This window comes from Ranitomeya variabilis, chromosome 6 (genome assembly GCF_051348905.1).
Source record: "Ranitomeya variabilis isolate aRanVar5 chromosome 6, aRanVar5.hap1, whole genome shotgun sequence".
NCBI classification, from domain to species: domain Eukaryota; kingdom Metazoa; phylum Chordata; class Amphibia; order Anura; family Dendrobatidae; genus Ranitomeya; species Ranitomeya variabilis.
Window position 1 is genome coordinate 362,607,580 of NC_135237.1, and position 24,104 is coordinate 362,631,683.

Genomic DNA, 24,104 nt, shown 5'->3' on the forward strand with positions numbered 1-24,104 from the left:
GGTATTTAAGTTCCATTAGGAACACGAGGATGATATAAAACTTGCAAATAGAAATAGAAATAAATACTTAACAATTCAAAGTGTGAATGAGGATGTTCCACACTGAGCACATGTCCGACAGCGCACAATACATAAATAAAAACACAGATGGCAATACTCACTGGGAGTGATAGAGCCCACTAGCTCCCAACGCGTGTCGCTACTCCTGGTAGCTTTGTCAGGTGAAGTGAACAAGGGTTGGTCATGTAGGATATAAATAGTAGTAAGTGCACTTACTGAAAAGCTAATGATTGCCAGCACATGTGCCCGGCAATCATTAAGCAATGGAACAGTCCACTAGGGTCATGGCGTGAATAGAGAGAAATGTAAAGTAGGCCTAGTCCAGGTCCGGAACTTGCAAAATACCAGTACACCCTCCGGAAGTGTGCATATCCCCCCTCAGAAGCCAAAGCGGCGCCTGCGCAAGCTGCATTGCCACGTCATCAAAGCGGTAAATGCCCACCCCGGATGGCAATGTGTGCACACTAAGCAAGAAATCTTTCCAGGCCAGGGCTGTGCGCATCTCATATCGTGCCTGCGCAGAAGCCAATCCGCCGCGTCATCAAAAAGTAAACACCCACCCCATGCGCGATAACAAATTCACACATGCCAGAATATAGATCGTCACACTGCAAGAGCAACAACGGCGCCTGCGCAAGATATCAACTGTGAACATGCATATCGGAAGCGCGCTTGTCCTAACTCGGATGACCCAGCAGCGCCTGCACTGGCTGCACCACCGCGTCACCCAAGCCGCGAACGCCCACTCCGAAAGTAATATATGCAAATTTAGCAAAAGTTCTTCAGGCCAGAACCATGCATGTCGCAAGTTTGCGCCTGCGCAGAGAAGCTCCGCCACATCATCGGAGAGTCAACGCCCCCGAAACAAAAAAAGGGGGTGTGTGGTGCATGCGTAATAGCACGATCCCACATACCAGGATAAAAACCATCCCATAGTAGGAGCAACAACGGCGCCTGCGCAGGATGCCAAATATCAGTGTGCATACCGGAAGCGTGCACATCACCACCCCGATGGCCCAGCGGCACCCGTGAAAATACACCGCCGCTTCATCAAGGCAGCGAGCGTACACCCCGGAAAGCAGTACATGGGTAATAACAAAAAATATACCCCAAACCAGGGCCACACATACCAAACAACAGATGTCCTGGCAGCGCTTGCGCAGATCTAATCTACTGCATAATCAATATATAAACATCTACTGCAATAAGATGGTGTATGCACAGTGGCCGTTTTTCCTAATGTAAAAAATGCAGTTCATCACATAACAAGGTCAGCCACTGTGCTACCGCAAGGTCCTACACAACAACAACAAAAAAAATCCCCAAATATCCCCTGAGGTAGCATAATATGCATTTCCCATATAGGAAATGTCACAAAAAATATGTTGTGACAAGAAATCCAGCAAAAAGTCCCTGCAATAACCTTAAAAAACAATAGATAATTACAGGAAAATAATAACAACTACATCCCACAGTAAAGGGGAGCCCTGATTTTGCCCACTCATGCACCTAACCATATTAAACAATTCAAATGCATCACATAGTCTATATATATATATATATATATATATATATATATATATATATATATATATATATATACATATATATACGTATATATATGTGTATAGACCAAAAATATATACATATATGGATACACAAATATCAAAGTCGGTAAACAAAAGGCATAATCACCATATCATTCAAACCGACCAATATAAATGCCCAATCTAGACAGCAGAGTAGGGAAAAAAATAGAAAAAAATTCAGAGGCATCCCTTGTAACAATTAGATTTTGGGTAGAAGAAAGCCCGTATAGAGCAGATCCTCATTGAGGCCTCCCGGCGAAACAGATCCAAGTAGATACTGTATATCCAGCGGGCCTCCAATCTAAGTAGTTCGCCCTGTCGTTTTTTTTCCGAAAGTTATTTGGGACCTTCTGTAATCCCAATAATAATAATAATTTTATTCATATAGCGCCAACATATTCCGCGGCGCTTTACAAATTATAGAGGGGACTTGTACAGACAATAGACATTACAGCATAACAGAAATCACAGTTCAAAATAGATACCAGGAGGAATGAGGGCCCTGCTCACAAGCTTACAAACTATTAGGAAAAGGGGAGACACGAGAGGTGGATGGTAACAATTGCTTTAGTTATTTGGACCAGCCATAGTGTAAGGCTTGGGTGTTCATGTAAAGCTGCATGAACCAGTTAACTGCCTAAGTATGTAACAGTACAGACACAGAGGGCTATTAACTGCATAAAGTGTATGAGAACATGATACGAGGAACCAGATTATGTTTTTTTTTTTTTTTTTTTTTTATATGATAGGCCACTCAGGGATCGTTAGGTTAATGCGTTGAGGCAGTAGGCTAATCTGAACAAATGAGTTTTTAGGGCACGCTTAAAACTGTGGGGATTGGGGATTAATCATATTAACCTAGGTAGTGCATTCCAAAGAATCGGCGCAGCACGTGTAAAGTCTTGGAGACGGGAGTGGGAGGTTCTGATTATTGAGGATGCTAACCTTAGGTCATTAGCGGAGCGGAGGGCACGGGTAGGTCGGTAGACTGAGACAAGAGAGTAGATGTAGGGTGGTGCTGAGCCATGGGGTGCTTTGTGGATGAGGGTAGTAGTTTTGTACTGGATTCTGGAGTGGATGGGTAGCCAGTGTAATGACTGGCATAAGGTAGAGGCATCGGTGTAACGGTTGGTGAGGAATATGATCCTGGCTGCAGCATTCAGGACAGATTGGAGCGGGGAGAGTTTGGTAGGAGGGAGGCCAATTAGTAGAGAGTTACAATAGTCCAGACGGGAATGAATAAGTGAAACAGTAAGAGCTTTTGCAGAGTCAAAAGTAAGAAAAGGGCAAATTCTTGAAATGTTTTTGAGACGCAGATAAAAAGAGCGAGCCAGTGATCAGTTGTGGGGGCTGAATGAAAGCTCGGAATCAAGGATGACCCCAAGGCAGTGGGCATGTTGCTTTGGAGTAATGGTGGAACCGCACATGGAGATGGCAATGTCAGGCAAAGATAGGTTAGTAGAGGGAGAGATCACGAGGAGTTCAGTTTTTGACAGGTTCAGTTTCAGATAGAGGGAGGACATGATGTTAGAGACAGTGGTAAGACAATCACTGGTGATTTCTGAAAAGGTCGGCGTGATAACAGGAGAAGAGGTGTATAATTGGGTGTCGTCAGCATAGATATGGTATTGGAAACCAAATCTACTGATTGTTTGTCCAATAGGGGCAGTATACAAAGAGAAGAGAAGGGGGCCTAGGACTGATCCTTGAGGAGCCCCAACAGTAAGGGGAAGGTGAGAGGAGGAGGAACCAGCAAAGAGATAGGAGGAAAACCAGGAGAGAACGGTGTCCTTGAGGCCGATGGAGCGGAGCATATTGAGGAGGAGCTGATGATCCACAGTATCGAATGCTGCGGAGAGATCCAAGAGAATTAGCATGGAATAGTGACCATTAGATTTAGCTGTTAGTAGGTCATTAGAGACTTTAGTGAGGGCAGTTTCAGTAGAGTGTAAAGAGCAGAAGCCAGATTGAAGAGGGTCGAGAAGAGAGTTATCTGAGAGATAGCAGGTAAGATGGGAGTGGACCAGGCATTCGAGGAGTTTAGAGATGAAGGGAAGATTAGAGGCAGGTCTATAATTAGCGGCACAGTTTTTGTCGATTGATGTTTTTTTAAGTAATGGATGTATGATGGCATGCTTAAATGAGGAGGGAAAAATACCGAAAGTGAGAGAAAGGTTGAATATTTTTGTTAGGTGAGAGGTGACAGCCGGGGAAAGGGACTGGAGGAGATGTGATGGAATGGGATCACTGGTGCAAGTGGTCGGGCGAGAAGATGAAAGGAGCCCGACTACTTCTTCTTCTGTAAATGGCTCAAAGTCAGAGAGTGAACTAGATGCAGTGGGGTAGGGAGGACAGTGCATGGTATGAAGAGATTGGGAGATGATTTCCTGTCAAATGTGGTCAATTTTTTCTTTGATGTAATTGGCCAGATTGTCAGCGCGTAGTTCCGTGGTTGGGGCCTGCTCTCTTGGGTTGAGTAGGGACTGGAAAGTGTCAAAGAGACGTTTAGGGTTATTTGACAGTGAGGTGATCAGGGTGTTGAAATAGGTTTGTTTGGAGAGGTGAAGGGCAGAGTTGTATGTTTTTTGCATGAACTTATAATGGATGAAATCTTCGGGTAGATTAGATTTTCTCCACAGACGTTCGCCGCACCTGGAGCACCGCTGCAGGAAACGTGTTTGCAGTGTGTGCCACGGTTGTCGCCATCTGTGCTGAGTTGTTCTATGTATAGGAGGTGCAGCTTCATCCAGGGCACTTTGCAGGGTTTCATTGTAATGCTTCAGAGCAGAATCAGGACATGAGATGGAGGAGATTGGGGCCAATGAGGACTTCAAGTTCTTCATAAGTTTCTGGGTGTTAATGGCCTGTATGTTTCTGTAAGTGTGGAAAGTGGGGGTGACCTGAGCGGGATGGCAGTTCTTGATAGAGAATGAAAGAAGGTTTTGGTAAGAGAGCGGGAGAGGGGAGTTTGTGAAATCGTCCACTGAGCAAAGCCGGGAGAAGACCAAGTCAAGGGAGTTTCCATCTTCATGTGTTGAAGAGTTAGTATGCTGCGAGAGGCCGAAAGAGGAGGTTAGAGATAAAAGGTGAGAAGCAGATGGGAAGAGGGGAGAAGCAATGGGGATGTTGAAATCACCCATGATAAGGGTGGGGGTGTCACAGGAGAGAAAGATTGGAAGCCAGGTGGCAAAGTGATCCAGGAACTCATGAGAGGGGCCGGGAGGACGATACACCACCGCCACTCGCATGGAGAAGGGGACGTAGAGTCTGACAGCATGGACCTCAAAGGAAGGGAATACAAGTGAGGGTACTTGGGGGATAATTTGGAAGGTACATTTGGGTGAAAGGAGCAGACCAACGCCTCCACCTGCTCTGTTGTCTGATCTTGGGGTATGACAAAAGTGTAGTCCACCATATGAAAGAGCAGCAGCAGCGGTGGTGTCTGACTGCTGGATCCAGGTTTCAGTAAGAGCCAGGAGATTAAGAGAGTTAGAAAGGAAGAAGTCATGAATGAAGGAGAGTTTATTACACACAGAGCGAGAATTCCAAAGGGCACAATTGAAAGATACAGAAGGCATGCATGGAATATTAATAAGGTTAGAGGGGTTTCTGAGTGTAGCAGTTGGGAGGTTTGACTGGCTATAACATGGGGGGCCGGGGTTGGGAGAGATGTCTCCAGCAACTAGGAGAAGGAGGATAGAAAGAGTGAGCAGATGGTTAAGTGATTTGTGAGAGCGTCTCTTGTGTTGGATGGTGGAACTGAATGGATCAGCACTGTTAAGCAATGTGAACAGAGCATGAGTGCTATACATAGGAGTTTATGCAAGGGCGGTGAATGTGAGTGAATGCAGCAGCCAGGATATGGATTATACAAATACATATGGTGAGTATTTGTTCTGTTTCAAATGAATAGTGAATATATTTAGTTTTTCTTACCTGTCTCCTGCCCTGTCTAAATGCCATGTTATAACTGCCGAGTACTTAGAAAAAAGTACTTTGAATAAATGTACATGAATAATAGTGCACGAATGCACCCCTGCACGAATGCATCCCCAAAGTATGTCTACATTTATAGAAGGCTAGCTCTTAGATCTCACTTTTTTTTTTTTCCCTCTCATTACCAATCAAACCAATAAACGTAGACCACGGGAACTACTGGCATGTACCTGTAAAAAATGCATAGCAACCGTAGAGACATTTTTACCTTTGACAGGTCCTGTCTGGCCAGATTAATGTTTGAAATATGTTGCTGAACGCGTCTACGAAGCTCCTGCGAGGTCTGGCCCACATAGACCTTTGGACAAGAACATACAATGGCATAGATTAAATTCGTGGAGTTGCAGTTCATGTAATCTCTAAGTGTATAAACAGACGCATCCCCCGGGTTGGTGAAGGAAGAGCACCTATTTACAAACGGACAAATGTTGCAATCACCACAAGGGTACATGCCAAGTAAAGTGAGACCACTACCAATCCTCGTAGTTGGTCTCATGAAGTGGCTCCTAGATAAGGAGTCCCATAGATTTGGTGCTCATCTGGCCGTCAACAGAGGAGTCACAGGTAAAAGGTCAGACACTTTCGGATCAGTCTTTAAAATGCCCCAATGTTGTTTAAACAAGTCTATGGTTGCTATGCATTTTTTACAGGTACGTTCCAGTAGTACCCGTGGTCTACGTGTATTGGGATTACAGAAGGTCCCAAATAACTTTCGGAAAACAAACCGACAGGGCGAACTACTTAGATTGGAGGCCCGCTGGATATATCTACTTGGATCTGTTTTGCCGGGAGGCCTCAATGAGGATCTGCTCTATACGGGCTTTCTTCTACCCTAAATCTAATTGTTACAAGTGATGCCTCTGAATTTTTTTCTATTTTTTGCCCTACTCTTCTGTCTAGATTTGGCATTTATATTGGTCGGTTTGAATGATATGGTGATTATGCCTTTTGTTTATCGACTTTGATATTTGTGTATCCATATATGTATATAATTTTTGGTCTATACACACACATATATATATATATATATATATATATATATATATATTGACTATGTGACGCATTTGAATTGTTTAATATGGTCAGGTGCATGAGTGGGCAAAATCAGGGCTCCCCTTTACTGTGGGATGTAGTTGTTATTATTTTCCTGTAATTATCTATTGTTTTTTAAGGTTATTGTAGGGACTTTTTGCTGGACTTCTTGTCACAACATATTTTTTGCGACATTTCCTGTATGGGAAATGCATATTATGCTACCTCTGGGGATATTTGGGGATTTTTTTTATTGTGTAGGACCTTGCGGCAGCACAGTGGCTGACCTTGTTATGTGATGAACTGCATTTTTTACATTAGGAAAAACGGCCACTGTGCATACACCATCTTATTGCAGTAGATGTTTATATATTGATTATGCAGTAGATTAGATCTGCGCAAGCGCTGCCGGGACATCTGTTGTTTGGTATGTGCGGCCCTGGTTTGGGGTATATTTTTTGTTATTACGCATGTACTGCTTTCCGGGGTGTACGCTTGCTGCCTTGATGGTGCGGCAGTGTATTTTCACGGGTGCCGCTGGGCCATCGGGGTGGTGATGTGCGTGCTTCCGGTATGCATGCTGATATTTGGCATCCTGCGCAGGCGCCGTTGTTGCTCCTACTATGGGATGGTTTTTATCCTGGTATGTGGGAATCGTGCTATTACGCATGCACCACACCCCCCTTTTTTTGGGGGGGGGCGTTGACTCTCCGATGATGTGGCGGAGCTTCTCTGCGCAGGCGCAAACTTGCGACATGCATTGTTCTGGCCTGGAGAACTTTTGCTAAATTTGCATTTATTACTTTTCGGAGTGGGCGTTCGCGGCTTGGCTGACGCAGCGATTCAGCCAGTGCAGGCGCTGCTGGGCCATCCGAGTTGGGACACTCGCGCTTCCGATATGCATGTTCACAGTTGATATTTTGCGCAGGCGTCGTTGTTGCTCTTGCAGTATAACGATCTATATTCTGGCATGTGTGAATTTGTTATCGTGCTTGCGGTGGGTGTTTACTTTTTGATGACGCGGCGGATTGGCTTCTGCACAGGCGCGATATGAGATGCGCACAGCCCCGGCCTGGAGAGACTTCTTGCTTAGCGCGCACACATTGCAGTCCGGGGTGGGCGTTTACCGCTTGGATGATGTGGCTGTCACGGGGAGACTAGGTGGGTGAGAGCTAATAACCCGGGCCCCTGCAATTTCCCTCAGACTAGGGAAATGCTGACTGACCCTCTACCTGAAGTTTACACTGATGGTGTGCATGTCCAGGCCTCGAACCTCACCCTGCCTCCTGTTACAACCCTAAGCTGAAAACCTCAGCCCTCCACCCAGTGAATGTAATACACCAATACCCACAGTTAGCACAGACAAGGATAAAGGAAAATATACACCACGCCGCAGTCACTCAGGAAAACACTATAAATGTGCAGGGCAAAATAAACACAAATATAGGAAGGAGTAAATAGACAAAGGAAAATACACCACCAGCAACGATTCTCCAACAACCAGCTCTCCACTCCAGACCGAGATAACGCAAGACAGAAGCTATAATCGGCGACACCCAATGATCCGGAGAACTATTTAAAGGCCATGGGCATGGCCCAGCTTCCAATCCGAGGATCAGGTAAATTAACCCTGGAACAGCTGGACAAAACCTAGCCGACGCCAATGAGCAAATAGTGGTCAAAAGCGGAATTACCGCTGTCTGTCGAATGACCTGGTCTGAACACATGACATGACAGTACCCCGCCTTCTACGAGGGACCCCAGGGCCCTCACGGCTTATAGGACACGGCTTGTCTCGATGGCGACGATGAAAAAACCTGACCAGCCGATCCGCATGAATATCCGAGGCTGGTACCCAGGACCTCTCCTCAGGCCCATAACCACGCCAGTGTACTAAGTACTGTAAAGTACGACGCACTACATGAAAGTCAACCACCTTGGAGACTTCAAACTCCAAATTACCATCCACCAAGACTGGAGATGGCATAGGCGCCGCGTCCACAGAACCCACCACCTTCTTTAGAAGAGACCTGTGGAACACGTTGTGTATCTTATACACTGTAGGGAGCTCCAATCGGTACGCTACTGGGTTAATGACGCCGGTGACCCTAAATGGACCAATAAACCGTGGACCCAATTTAAGGGATGGTATTTTGAGTCTTATGTTTTTTGTGGACAACCACACCCAGTCATCCACACTCAGGTCCGGACCTGGCACACGCCTACTGTCAGCCACACTTTTGTACCAAGCACCCACACTCAACAGGCGCTGTTTAACTCTCCTCCAGACTGATTATAATTGTGCTCCTAACTGATCCTCCTCCGGAACGCTGGAAGAGCCCCTCTGACTCAAGGTACACAATTGAGGATGTAGCCCATAAACACAAAAAAACGGAGACTCCCCAGACGACTCCTGGCGGTGATTATTGATGGCAAACTCAGCCCAAGGAAGAAAGGTAGACCACTCCTCCTGGTTATCAGAGACAAAGCAGCGTAAGTACTGTTCCAAATTTTGGTTCATACGCTCAGTCTGACCATTTGACTGAGGATGGAACGCCAAAGAATGAGACAACTTGATCCCCAGCCGTGAGCAAAATGCTCTCCAAAATTTTGCCACAAACTGAGACCCCCTATCAGACACGATGTCAGACGGAACCCCATGAAGTCTGACCACCTCCTGCACAAATACCTGAGCCAGAGTCTTAGCGTTAGGCAACGAAGGCAAAGGCACAAAGTGCGACATTTTTGAAAAACGATCAACAATCACCAAGATGACTGTGTTCCCAGCTGAAGAGGGCAAATCAGTGATGAAATCCATGGAGATTTCCGTCCATGGCTTACTAGGTACTTCAAGAGGAAGTAGTGTACCAACAGGCCGGGAGCGGGGCGTCTTAGCCTTAGCGCACGTGGTACAAGCTGACACGTATGAGACCACATCCTGTCAGATCTTGGGCCACCAAAACCGACGTGACACCAACTCCAAGGTACCTCTAACCCCTGGGTGGCCAGCCAGGACAGCATCATGATGCTCCGCCAAAACCTTTAGGCGGAGATGAAGCGGTACAAAAGATTTGTTGAAGGGAAGCTCAGATGGTACCTCCTCCTGAGCCTCGGCAATCTCAGCCTCAACCTCGGTAGTGAGAGCCGAAACCACAACACCCTTTTGGAGGATGGGTACTGGATCCTCCCAAGGTTCACCCCCTGGAAAACACCTGGACAGAGCATCCGCCTTAGTGTTTTTAGACCCCGGTCTGTAAGTGACAACAAAATTGAACCGCGTGAAAAACAATGCCCAGCGAGCCTGCCTGGGGGACAGACGCTTGGCTGACTCCAAATACAGCAGATTCTTATGATCGGTAATAACAGTAACCTGATGTACCGATTCCTCCAAGAAGTGTCGCCTGTTGTGAACTCTATTTTTGGGCTCCCTCTAGTGGTCACAAGCGGTACTGTGTAGTGTTGTCTTTCTGCAGGTTGGCTTCATCAACTGGTTCGTTATCCTTGGTTGGTTTCCTATTTAGCTCACCTGGATACTCAGTTCCTTGCCTGCTATCAATGTATTCAGTGCTCTTCAGATTCCTGGTGACTACCTTGCTCCCAGTCTCTCCAAGACAAGCTAAGTTTTTGTTTGTTCAGTTTCTGATTATCAGCGGTCATCATGTTTTTTGTCCAGCTTGTTAAAATGTGATTTCTTACTTGCTGGTTGCTCTAGGGGACTGAGTTTCTCCCCTCACACTGTTAGTTGGTGTGGGGGTTCTTGAAATCTCAGTGTGGATATTTTGTAAGGGTTTTTTACTGACCGCATAGACCCCTTTTCTATTTTCTGCTATCTAGAATTAGTGGGCCTCTTTTGCTGAATCTGCTTTCACCCCTGTGTATGTGCCTTCCTCTTACCTCACCGCTATTATCTGTTGGGGGCTTCTATATCTTTGGGGATTATTTCTCCGGAGGCAAGAGAGGTCTTTCTTTCTCTCTAGGGGTAGTTAGTTCCTCAGGCTGGCTCGAGACGTCTAGGATTTTAGACACGTTCACCGGCTGCCTCTAGTGTGGTTGGATAGGTTCAGTTTTGCGGTCAGTCCAGTTTTCCACCTCCCTAGAGCTTGTCCTATGTTTAGTCACCTTGCTGGAGTATTTGTGATCCTCAACCACTAAGGATCATAACAGTATAGCAGGCCAAAAAGTGTTTTATGCATCGCAGAAGTGGGATTAAAAGAAGACTTGAGTACATTTTTTATTTTTTTTTTTTTTTTGTGCTGCAGTCTGTCTAGCTTCTTTTATCCCCTTGAACTCTGAGTGGTTTTGAGCTCAGCTGCAGACATGGATGTTCAGACTCTGACTTCTAGTGTGGATCATCTTGCTGCACGGGTGCAAAGTATTCAGGATTTTGTTATTCATAGCCCTATGTCAGAACCTAAGATACCCATTCCTGAGTTGTTTTCTGGAGATAGATCTAGGTTTCAGAATTTTAAGAATAATTGTAAGTTATTTCTATCTCTGAGACCTCGTTCCTCTGGTGATTCCGCTCAGCAAGTAAAAATTGTTATCTCCTTGTTGCGTGGCGACCCACAGGATTGGGCTTTCTCTCTGGCGCCAGGAGATCCTGCATTGCTTAATGTGGATGCATTTTTTCTGGCTCTTGGATTGCTTTATGAGGAGCCTAATCTTGAGAATCAGGCAGAAAAAGCGTTGCTGGCCCTCTCTCAAGGGCAGGATGAAGCAGAGGTGTATTGTCAAAAATTTCGGAAATGGTCAGTGCTTACTCAATGGAATGAGTGTGCCCTGGCTGCAAATTTCAGAGAAGGTCTTTCTGAAGCCATTAAGGATGTTATGGTGGGGTTCCCCACCCCTACAAGTCTGAGTGATTCTATGGCTTTAGCCATTCAGGTTGATCGGCGTTTGCGGGAGCGCAAATCTGCTCATCCTTTGGCGGTATTTTCTGAACAGGGACCTGAGTCTATGCAATGTGATCGAACTCTGACCAGAATTGAGCGACAAAGTCATAGAAGTCAAAATGGGTTGTGCTTTTACTGTGGTGATTCTGCTCATGTTATCTCAGCATGCTCTAAACGCTTAAAAAAGGTTGCTAAACCTATCACCATTGGTACTATACAGCCTAAATTTATTATGTCTGTTACTTTGATTTGTTCTTTGTCATCCTACTCGGTTATGGCCTTTGTGGATTCGGGTGCTGCCCTGAATCTGATGGATTTGTCATTTGCCAGGCGCTGTGGTTTTGTCCTGGAGCCTTTGGAATTTCCTATTCCTCTGAGGGAAATTGATGCTACGCCATTGGCTGAGAATAAACCTCAGTATTGGACGCAAATGACCATGTGCATGACTCCCGTTCATCAGGAGGTGATTCGCTTTCTTGTTCTGCATAATTTACATGATGTTGTCGTTTTGGGTCTGCCATGGCTGCAGGCTCATAATCCAGTTTTAGATTGGAAAGCTATGTCTGTGTCTAGTTGGGGTTGTCAGGGAATTCATGGCGATACTCCATTGGTGTCTATTGCTTCTTCCACTCCTTCTGTGGTCCCTGAGTTTTTGTCTGACTACCAGGATGTATTTGATGAGCCCAGGTCCAGTGTCCTGCCCCCTCATAGGGATTGTGACTGTGCTATAAATTTAATTCCTGGTAGTAAATTCCCTAAGGGACGACTTTTTAATTTGTCTATACCAGAGCATGCCACGATGCGGAGTTATATAAAGGAGTCTTTGGAGAAGGGACATATTCGCCCATCCTCTTCCCCTCTTGGTGCAGGATTCTTTTTTGTGGCCAAGAAGGACGGTTCTTTGAGACCGTGTATAGATTATCGCCTTCTGAATAAAATCACAGTCAAATTTCAGTATCCTTTGCCACTATTGTCTGATTTGTTTGCTCGGATTAAGGGTGCCAGTTGGTTCACCAAGATAGATCTCCGTGGTGCGTATAATCTTGTGCGCATTAAGCAGGGAGATGAATGGAAAACAGCATTTAATACGCCCGAAGGCCATTTTGAGTACTTGGTGATGCCTTTTGGACTCTCTAATGCTCCTTCTGTGTTTCAGTCCTTCATGCATGACATTTTCCGAGAATATCTGGATAAATTTATGATTGTTTATCTGGATGACATTTTGTTTTTTTCTGATGATTGGGAGTCCCATGTGAAGCAGGTCAGGATGGTGTTTCAGGTCCTGCGTGCTAATGCTTTATTTGTGAAGGGCTCAAAATGCCTCTTCGGAGTACAGAAGGTCTCCTTTTTGGGTTTTATTTTTTCTCCTTCTACTGTGGAGATGGACCCAGTCAAGGTCCAGGCTATTCATGACTGGACTCAGCCCACGTCTGTTAAGAGTATTCAGAAGTTCTTGGGATTTGCTAATTTTTACCGTCGTTTCATCGCTAATTTTTCTAGTGTGGTTAAACCTTTGACGGATTTGACCAAGAAGGGCTCTGATGTGACTAATTGGTCTCCTGCGGCCGTGGAGGCCTTTCGGGAGCTTAAGCACCGGTTTTCTTCAGCTCCAGTCTTATGTCAGCCAGATGTCTCTCTACCCTTCCAGGTTGAGGTTGATGCTTCAGAGATTGGAGCAGGGGCTGTTTTGTCGCAGAGAAGCTCTGAGGGCTCTGTGATGAAGCCGTGTGCTTTCTTTTCAAGAAAGTTTTCGCCTGCCGAGCGAAATTATGATGTTGGTAATCGGGAGTTGTTGGCTATGAAGTGGGCATTTGAGGAGTGGCGACATTGGCTCAAAGGAGCTAAACATCGTGTAGTGGTCCTGACTGATCACAAAAATCTGATTTACCTCGAGTCTGCCAAGCGCCTGAATCCTAGACAGGCTCGTTGGTCGTTGTTTTTCTCCCGTTTCAACTTCGTGGTCTCATACCTGCCTGGTTCGAAGAACGTGAAAGCTGATGCAATTTCTAGGAGTTTTGTGCCTGACTCTCCGGGAGTTTCTGAGCCGGCTGGTATTCTCAGAGAGGGAGTGATTTTGTCTGCCATTTCTCCAGATTTGCGACGAGTGCTGCAGAAATTTCAGGCAGATAGACCTGACCGTTGTCCACCAGAGAGACTGTTTGTCCCGGATAGATGGACCAGCAGAGTTATTTCCGAGGTTCATTCTTCGGTGTTGGCGGGTCATCCTGGGATTTTTGGTACCAGAGATTTGGTGGCTAGGTCCTTCTGGTGGCCTTCCTTGTTGCGGGATGTGCGTTCCTTTGTGCAGTCTTGTGGGATTTGTGCTCGGGCTAAGCCTTGCTGTTCTCGTGCCAGCGGTTTGCTTTTGCCTTTGCCTGTCCCGAAAAGGCCTTGGACGCACATTTCCATGGATTTTATTTCGGATCTGCCAGTATCTCAGAAAATGTCTGTCATCTGGGTGGTGTGTGATCGTTTTTCCAAGATGGTCCATTTGGTGCCCTTGCCTAAGCTGCCTTCCTCCTCCGATTTGGTTCCTCTATTTTTTCAGAATGTGGTTCGCTTGCACGGCATTCCTGAAAATATTGTGTCTGATAGAGGATCCCAATTTGTGTCCAGGTTTTGGCGAACTTTTTGTGCTAAGATGGGCATTGATTTGTCTTTTTCGTCGGCCTTCCATCCTCAGACTAATGGCCAAACCGAGCGAACTAATCAGACGTTGGAAACTTATTTGAGATGTTTTGTTTCTGCTGATCAGGATGATTGGGTGACTTTTTTGCCATTGGCCGAGTTTGCCCTTAATAATCGGGCTAGTTCTGCTACCTTGGTTTCGCCTTTTTTCTGCAATTCTGGTTTCCATCCTCGTTTTTCCTCGGGTCAGGTTGAGTCTTCTGACTGTCCTGGGGTGGATTCTGTGGTGGATAGGTTGCAGCAGATTTGGAGCCATGTGGTGGACAATCTGAAATTGTCACAGGAGAGGGCTCAGCGCTTTGCCAACCGCCGCCGCGGTGTGGGTCCCCTGTTATGACCCCAGTGGACAGGGTCTCAGAGGAACGTGTAAGTCTGCGAGATTCAAAAATCCAGCTCATAGGGCTGTGGTAACTGGGTTGACCAAATAGCTACTCCTAACGCCAACACTAGAAGTAGCCGGGGATCATGCCTACGGTGATCGCTAGATGACTCGCGCCAGCCGGAGAATCTAACTACCCCTAGGAGAAGAAAACAAAGACCTCTCTTGCCTCCAGAGAAAGGGACCCCAAAGCAAGATACAAGCCCCCCACAAATAATAACGGTGAGGTAAGAGGAAATGACAAACACAGAAATGAACCAGGTTCAGCAAAGAGAGGCCAGCTTACTAATAGCAGAATATAGCAAGATAACTTATCTGGTCAACAAAAACCCTATAAAAATCCACGCTGGAGATTCAAGAACCCCCGAACCGTCTAACGGTCCGGGGGGAGAACACCAGCCCCCTAGAGCTTCCAGCAAAGGTCAGGATACAGATAGGAACAAGCTGGACAAAAATACCAAACAAAACAAAAGCAAAAAGCAAAGAAGCAGACTTAGCTTGAAAAACAGGAACCAGGATCAGAGGACAAGAGCACAACAGATTAGCTCTGATTTCAACGATGCCAGGCATTGAACTGAAGGTCCAGGGAGCTTATATAGCAACGCCCCTGAACTAACGGCCCAGGTGAGGATATAGGAAAAGACAGAAGCTCCAGAGTCAAATCACTAATGACCACTAGAGGGAGCAAAAAGCAAAATCACAACAGTACCCCCCCCCTTAGTGAGGGGTCACCGAACCCTCACCACGACCACCAGGGTGATCAGGACGAGCGGCGTGAAAGGCACGAGCTAAATCGGCCGCATGAACATCAGAGGCGACCACCCAGGAATTATCTTCCTGACCATAGCCCTTCCACTTGACCAGGTACTGAAGCCTCCGCCTGGAGAGACGAGAATCCAAGATCTTCTCCACCACGTACTCCAACTCGCCCTCAACCAACACCGGAGCAGGAGGCTCAGCAGAAGGAACCACAGGCACAACGTACCGCCGCAACAAGGACCTATGAAATACGTTGTGGATAGCAAACGACACAGGAAGATCCAGGCGAAAGGATACAGGATTAAGGATTTCCAATATCTTGTAAGGACCAATAAAACGAGGTTTAAATTTGGGAGAGGAAACCTTCATAGGAACAAAGCGGGAAGAAAGCCACACCAAATCCCCAACACGTAGTCGGGGACCCACACCGCGGCGGCGGTTGGCAAAGCGCTGAGCCCTCTCCTGTCACAACTTCAAGTTGTCCACCACAAGATTCCAGATCCGCTGCAACCTATCCACCACAGAATCCACCCCAGGGCAGTCAGAAGGTTCCACATGACCCGAAGAAAAACGAGGGTGGAAACCAGAGTTGCAGAAAAACGGCGAAACCAAGGTGGCGGAACTAGCCCGATTATTAAGGGCAAACTCAGCCAACGGCAAGAAGGTCACCCAATCGTCCTGATCAGCAGAGACAAAACACCTCAAATAAGCCTCCAAAGTCTGATTAGTTCGCTCCGTCTGTCCATTAGTCTGAGGATGGAAAGCAGACGAAAACGACAAGTCAATGCCCATCCTACTACAAAAGGATCGCCAGAATCTGGAAACGAACTGGGATCCTCTGTCTGACACAATATTCTCAGGGATGCCGTGCAAACGAACCACGTTCTGGAAAAACACAGGAACCAGATCGGAAGAGGAAGGCAGCTTAGGCAAAGGAACCAAATGGACCATCTTGGAGAAGCGATCACATATCACCCAGATAACAGACATGCCTTGAGACACCGGAAGATCAGAAATGAAATCCATGGAGATATGTGTCCAAGGTCTCTTAGGGACAGGCAAGGGCAAGAGCAACCCGCTGGCACGAGAACAGCAAGGCTTAGCTCGAGCACAAGTCCCACAGGACTGTACAAATGACCGCACATCCCTAGACAAGGAAGGCCACCAAAAGGATCTGGCCACCAGATCTCTGGTGCCAAAAATTCCTGGGTGACCTGCCAACACCGAGGAATGAACCTCGGAAATGACTCTGCTGGTCCACTTATCAGGCACAAACAGTCTGTCAGGTGGACAAGAATCAGGCCTATCAGCCTGAAATCTCTGCAACACACGTCGCAGATCTGGAGAAATAGCTGACAAGATAATACCATCCTTAAGAATACCAACAGGTTCAGCGACTCCAGGAGCATCAGGCACAAAGCTCCTGGAAAGAGCATCGGCCTTCACATTTTTTGAACCTGGTAAATACGAGACAACAAAGTCAAAACGGGAGAAAAACAATGACCAGCGGGCCTGTCTAGGATTCAGGCGTTTAGCAGACTCGAGATACATCAGATTTTTGTGATCAGTCAAGACCACCACACGATGCTTAGCACCCTCGAGCCAATGACGCCACTCCTCAAATGCCCATTTCATGGCCAACAACTCCCGATTGCCCACATCATAATTTCGCTCCGCAGGCGAAAACTTCCTAGAGAAAAAGGCGCAAGGTCTCATAACAGAGCAACCAGGGCCTCTCTGCGACAAAACGGCCCCTGCTCCAATCTCTGAAGCATCCACCTCAACTTGAAAGGGAAGCGAGACATCAGGCTGGCACAAAACAGGCGCCGAAGTAAACCGACGTTTCAACTCCTGGAAAGCCTCCACGGCAGCAGGAGCCCAATTAACCACATCGGAGCCCTTCTTGGTCATATCCGTCAAAGGTTTCACAATGCTAGAAAAGTTAGCGATAAAACGACGGTAGAAGTTAGCGAAACCCAAGAACTTCTGAAGACTCTTAACTGACGAGGGCTGAGTCCAATCAAGAATAGCTCGGACCTTGACTGGGTCCATCTCCACAGCAGAAGGGGAAAAAATGAACCCCAAAAAGGGAACCTTCTGTACACCAAAAAGACACTTTGAGCCCTTGACAAACAAAGAATTTTCACGCAAAATTTTAAAGACCATCCTGACCTGCTCCACATGCGAGTCCCAATTATCAGAAAAAAACAGAATATCATCCAGATAAACGATCAGAAATTTATCCAGATAGTTCCGGAAAATGTCATGCATAAAGGACTGAAAAACTGAAGGGGCATTAGAGAGCCCAAAAGGCATCACCAAGTACTCAAAATGACCTTCGGGCGTATTGAATGCGGTTTTCCATTCATCCCCTTGCTTAATGCGCACAAGGTTGTACGCACCACGAAGGTCTATCTTGGTAAACCACTTGGCACCTTTAATCAGGGCAAACAAGTCAGACAACAGCGGCAAAGGATACTGAAATTTGACAGTGATCTTATTTAAAAGCCGATAGTCAATACAAGGCCTCAAAGATCCGTCCTTTTTAGCCACAAAAAAGAATCCCGCACCAAGAGGGGAAGAAGACGGACGGATGTGTCCTTTCTCCAGAGACTCCTTGATATATGAACGCATAGCGGTATGTTCAGGTATCGACAGATTAAACAGTCTTCCCTTAGGAAATTTACTGCCTGGAATCAAATCTATTGCACAGTCACATTCCCTATGAGGAGGCAATGCACTGGACCTGGACTCGCTAAAGACATCCTGATAATCAGACAAGTACTCCGGAACTTCAGAAGGCGTAGAAGAAGCAATAGACACAGGCAGGGAATCCTCATGAATACCACGACAGCCCCAACTAGACACTGACATAGCCTTCCAGTCAAGGACTGGATTATGGGTCTGTAACCATGGCAGCCCCAAAACAACCAAATCATGCATTTTATGTAGAACGAGAAAACGTATCACCTCGCGGTGTTCAGGAGTCATGCACATGGTAACCTGTGTCCAATACTGCGGTTTATTTTCTGCTAATGGCGTAGCATCAATACCCCTAAGAGGGATAGGATTTTCTAATGGTTCAAGAATAAAACCACAGCGCTTAGCAAATGAGAGATCCATAAGACTCAGGGCAGCACCTGAATCTACAAACGCCATGACAGGATAAGATGACAGTGAGCAAATCAAAGTTACAGACAGAATAAACTTAGGATGCAAATTACCAACGGTGACAGGACTAACAACCTTAGATATACGTTTAGAGCATGCTGAGATAACATGTGTAGAATCACCACAGTAGTAGCACAAGCCATTCCGGCGTCTATGAATTTTCCTCTCATTTCTAGTCAGGATTCTATCACATTGCATCAAATCAGGTGTCCGTTCAGACAACACCATGAGGGAATTTGCGGTTTTTCTATCACATTGCATCACATCAGGTGTCTGTTCAGACAACAACATGAGGGAATTTGCGGTTTTGCGCTCCCGCAACCGCCGGTCAATTTGAATAGCCAGGGACATGGTATCATTCAGACCTGTGGGAATGGGAAAACCCACCATAACATTCTTAATGGCCTCAGAAAGGCCATTTCTAAAATTAGCGGCCAGTGCACACTCGTTCCAATGTGTCAGCACGGACCATTTCCGAAATTTTTGGCAATACACCTCAGCCTCGTCCTGGCCCTGAGACATAGCCAGCAAGGCTTTCTCTGCCTGAATCTCAAGATTGGGTTCCTCATAAAGTAAACCGAGCGCCAGAAAAAACGCATCAATATCAGCCAATGCCGGATCTCCTGGCGCCAACGAAAAAGCCCAATCTTGAGGGTCACCCCGTAAGAATGAAATAACAATCTTTACTTGTTGAGCAGAGTCTCCAGACGAACAAGGTTTCAGGGACAAAAACAATTTACAATTATTCCTGAAATTCCTAAACTTAAATCGGTCTCCTGAAAACAGTTCAGGAATCGGAATCTTGGGTTCAGACCTAGGATTTCTGATAACATAATCTTGTATACTCTGCACACGAGCGGCAAGCTGGTCCACACTTGTAATCAAGGTCTGGACATTCATGTCTGCAGCAAGCTTAAGCCACTCTGAGGTAAAGTGGAAAAGAAAAAAAAAAAAAAAATGAGAGAGGGAAAAAAAAACCTCAAAATTTTCTTTCTTATAATCCCACTTCTGCAATGCATTAAACATTTAATACTGGCCTGGCATACTGTTATGACCCCAGTGGACAGGGTCTCAGAGGAACGTGTAAGTCTGCGAGATTCAAAAATCCAGCTCATAGGGCTGTGGTAACTGGGTTGACCAAATAGCTACTCCTAACGCCAACACTAGAAGTAGCCGGGGATCATGCCTACGGTGATCGCTAGATGACTCACGCCAGCCGGAGAATCTAACTACCCCTAGGAGAAGAAAACAAAGACCTCTCTTGCCTCCAGAGAAAGGGACCCCAAAGCAAGATACAAGCCCCCCACAAATAATAACGGTGAGGTAAGAGGAAATGACAAACACAGAAATGAACCAGGTTCAGCAAAGAGAGGCCAGCTTACTAATAGCAGAATATAGCAAGATAACTTATCTGGTCAACAAAAACCCTATAAAAATCCACGCTGGAGATTCAAGAACCCCCGAACCGTCTAACGGTCCGGGGGGAGAACACCAGCCCCCTAGAGCTTCCAGCAAAGGTCAGGATACAGATAGGAACAAGCTGGACAAAAATACCAAACAAAACAAAAGCAAAAAGCAAAGAAGCAGACTTAGCTTGAAAAACAGGAACCAGGATCAGAGGACAAGAGCACAACAGATTAGCTCTGATTTCAACGATGCCAGGCATTGAACTGAAGGTCCAGGGAGCTTATATAGCAACGCCCCTGAACTAACGGCCCAGGTGAGGATATAGGAAAAGACAGAAGCTCCAGAGTCAAATCACTAATGACCACTAGAGGGAGCAAAAAGCAAAATCACAACAGTCCCCGACTTCGTGTTGGGGATTTGGTGTGGCTGTCTTCTCGGTATGTTCCTATGAAGGTTTCATCTCCTAAGTTTAAGCCTCGCTTCATCGGTCCTTATAAGATCTTGGAAATCCTTAACCCGGTGTCTTTTCGTTTGGATCTCCCGGCATCGTTTGCCATCCATAATGTGTTCCATAGGTCTTTGTTGCGGAGGTATGTGGTACCTGTGGTTCCTTCTGTTGAGCCTCCTGCTCCGGTGCTGGTCGAGGGCGAATTGGAGTACGTGGTGGAGAAGATTTTTGATTCTCGTATCTCTAGACGGAGACTTCAGTATCTGGTTAAGTGGAAGGGCTATGGTCAGGAGGATAATTCCTGGGTTGTCGCCTCTGATGTTCATGCGGCCGATTTGGTTCATGCCTTCCACGCAGCTCGTCCTGATCGCCCTGGGGGTCTTGATGAGGGTTCGGTGACCCCTCCTCAAGGGGGGGTACTGTTGTGAACTCTATTTTTGGGCTCCCTCTAGTGGTCACAAGCGGTACTGTGTAGTGTTGTCTTTCTGCAGGTTGGCTTCATCACCTGGTTCGTTATCCTTGGTTGGTTTCCTATTTAGCTCACCTGGATACTCAGTTCCTTTCCTGCTATCAATGTATTCAGTGCTCTTCAGATTCCTGGTGACTACCTTGCTCCCAGTCTCTCCAAGACAAGCTAAGTTTTTGTTTGTTCAGTTTCTGATTATCAGCGGTCATCATGTTTTTTGTCCAGCTTGTTAAAATGTGATTTCTTACTTGCTGGTTGCTCTAGGGGACTGAGTTTCTCCCCTCACACCGTTAGTTGGTGTGGGGGTTCTTGAAATCTCAGTGTGGATATTTTGTAAGGGTTTTTTACTGACCGCATAGACCCCTTTTCTATTTTCTGCTATCTAGAATTAGTGGGCCTCTTTTGCTGAATCTGCTTTCACCCCTGTGTATGTGCCTTCCTCTTACCTCACCGTTATTATCTGTTGGGGGCTTCTATATCTTTGGGGATTATTTCTCTGGAGGCAAGAGAGGTCTTTCTTTCTCTCTAGGGGTAGTTAGTTCCTCAGGCTGGCTCGAGACGTCTAGGATTTTAGACACGTTCACCAGCTGCCTCTAGTGTGGTTGGATAGGTTCAGTTTTGCGGTCAGTCCAGTTTTCCACCTCCCTAGAGCTTGTCCTATGTTTAGTCACCTTGCTGGAGTATTTGTGATCCTCAACCACTAAGGATCATAACAGTCGCCATTCCTCAAAGGCCAACTTGATTGCCAACAACTCCCTGTTGCCTATATCATAGGTAGGTTCGGCGGACGACAGTTTCTTGGAGAAATAGGCGCATGGATGCAAACCACTCAATGATGAGCCTTGAGATAGTACCGCCCCCACACCAACCTCAGACGCATCGACTTCCACAACAAAGGGTTGTGATATGTCTGGCTGCACAAGAATGGGGTCTGAAACAAAACTGTTCTTAAGAAATTCAAATGCGCGCACAGCAGCCTCAGGCCAAACGGAGAAATTGGTACCCTTTTTAGTCATGTCAGTTAGCGGTTTAGCAATGATGGAAAAATCCTTGATAAATTTCCTATAGTAGTTAGAAAACCCAAGGAACCGCTGATGTGCTTTCAGGTTATCAGGACGTTCCCAATGCATCACCGCTTGCACCTTAGCGGCGTCCATTTTAAACCCAGAAGCAGACACAATATAACCCAAGAAAGGCAACTCTTGAACAGAAAATACACATTTCTCAAGTTTAGCATACAGCTTATTCTCTCTGAGAAGCTGTAACATCTGCCTGACATGATCTAAATGAGCATCACGGTCGCAAGAATATATGAGGATGTCATCTAGGTACACGATAACGAATTTCCCCAAAACACGCGAGAACACATCATTGATGAAATGTTGGAACACTGCAGGTGCGTTAGTCAACCCAAAAGGCATCACCAAATTTTCAAAATGACCCTCAGGGATATTAAAAACCGTCTTCCACTCATCACCTTGACGGACTCTTATGAGGTTGTACGCCCCCCTGAGGTCAAGCTTGGTAAACCACTTAGCACCCGCCACCTGGTTGAACAAATCTGGTATCAGTGGCATCGGGTATGGATCACGAACCATAATCTGGTTCAACTCCCTGAAATCCAAACAAGGGCGTAATCCGCCATCTTTCTTCTTCACGAAGAAGAACCCTGCTGCCACCGGCAAGGATGACGGCCTGATGTGCCCTTTGCTCAAGCTTTCAGCAATATAATCTTTTAACGCTTGTCTCTCCGGACTGGAGATGTTAAACATCCTTGCTTTAGGCAACTTGGCCCCTGGTTTAAACCTGATAGAACAGTCATAGGGACGATGTGGCAGCAACCCTTTTCAGAGAACACATCCACAAAATCCAGAAGTGACTCCGGAACACTTGAAGTCACCGCAGCCACACATGTAGCCAGGCAATTCTCCTGGCAGAACTCGCTCCACTGAATTATGTCCTGAGTTTTCCAGTCAATTACCGGGTTGTGCATGGACAACCAAGGAAAACCCAAAACCACCTGAGCAGGAAGATTCCTGAGCACCTTACATGTAACCCGCTCGGAATGTAGAACCCCAATGTGGAGTTTCACCTCAGCCACAAATTCAGTAATCTCCCCCTGAGTGAGAGGAGCAGCATTGATGGTGACCATGCGGATAGGATGAGAAAGTTTTTCAATCCTAAAACCTGCTGTGCACACAAACTCCTCATCAATGAGATTTGTGGCTGAACCACTATCCACAAAAACAGTAATTGGCAGCTCACTGCCAGCGATAAAAACCTTAGCAGGGAGCATGCATTGAGAAACCACCATGGAGGATATACATAAGCTCAGATTGGTCTCCTCCACACCATATGAGCTTAGAAGTTTTCCGCCGTTGCGTTTTTCTTAGACAGCAGAGGACAGATGTTAATAAAATGACCAATTTTACCACAGTAAAAACAGGCTACCTGCTTCCAGATCTCTGGGGCTCGACGCTTTACATGTGACACCCCTGCGATTTGCATAGGCTCTGTGGGCTCACCTGCAGCAACCTCACGTGAACCTAAACCTTCACCCACAGGCGGTGTCTCATGCTCCCCCTGATGCAGACGGTGATCAATGCGGACAACCAGACTCATAGCGGAATCTAGAGAAGCAGGAGTCTCGTACATCAGAAGGGCTTTTTTAACCCTTCCAGAAACCCCATGAATAAACTGACTCCGCAATGCTGGATCATTCCATTGGGTATCGATCGCCCAGCGGCGGAATTCAGAACAGTAATCCTCTGCTACTCGCTCCCACTGGCGAATGGAGCGTATCTTAGATTCTGCCAGAGCCATTCTGTCAGGTTCATCATACATTTTCCCAAGAGAAGAAAAAAAATTCTCCACAGAGTCAAATGCAGCAGAATCAGATGGCAAAGAAAATGCCCATGCTTGGGGATCCCCACTTAACAATGACAACACCAGGCCCACACGCTGAGCCTCATTACCCGAGGAGATCGGGCGCCTACGGAAATATAGTTTGCAAGCTTCACGAAAAGAAACAAATTTACTGCGTTCCCCAGCAAATTTTTCAGGCAAAGGAAATTTAGGCTCAGCAACTCTTTCTGGCTAATAACCCAGGCCATTGCAATTTCCCTCAGACTAGGGAAATGCTGACTGACCCTCTACCTGAAGTTTACACTGATTGTGTGCATGTCCAGGCCTCGAACCTCACCCTGCCTCCTGTTAC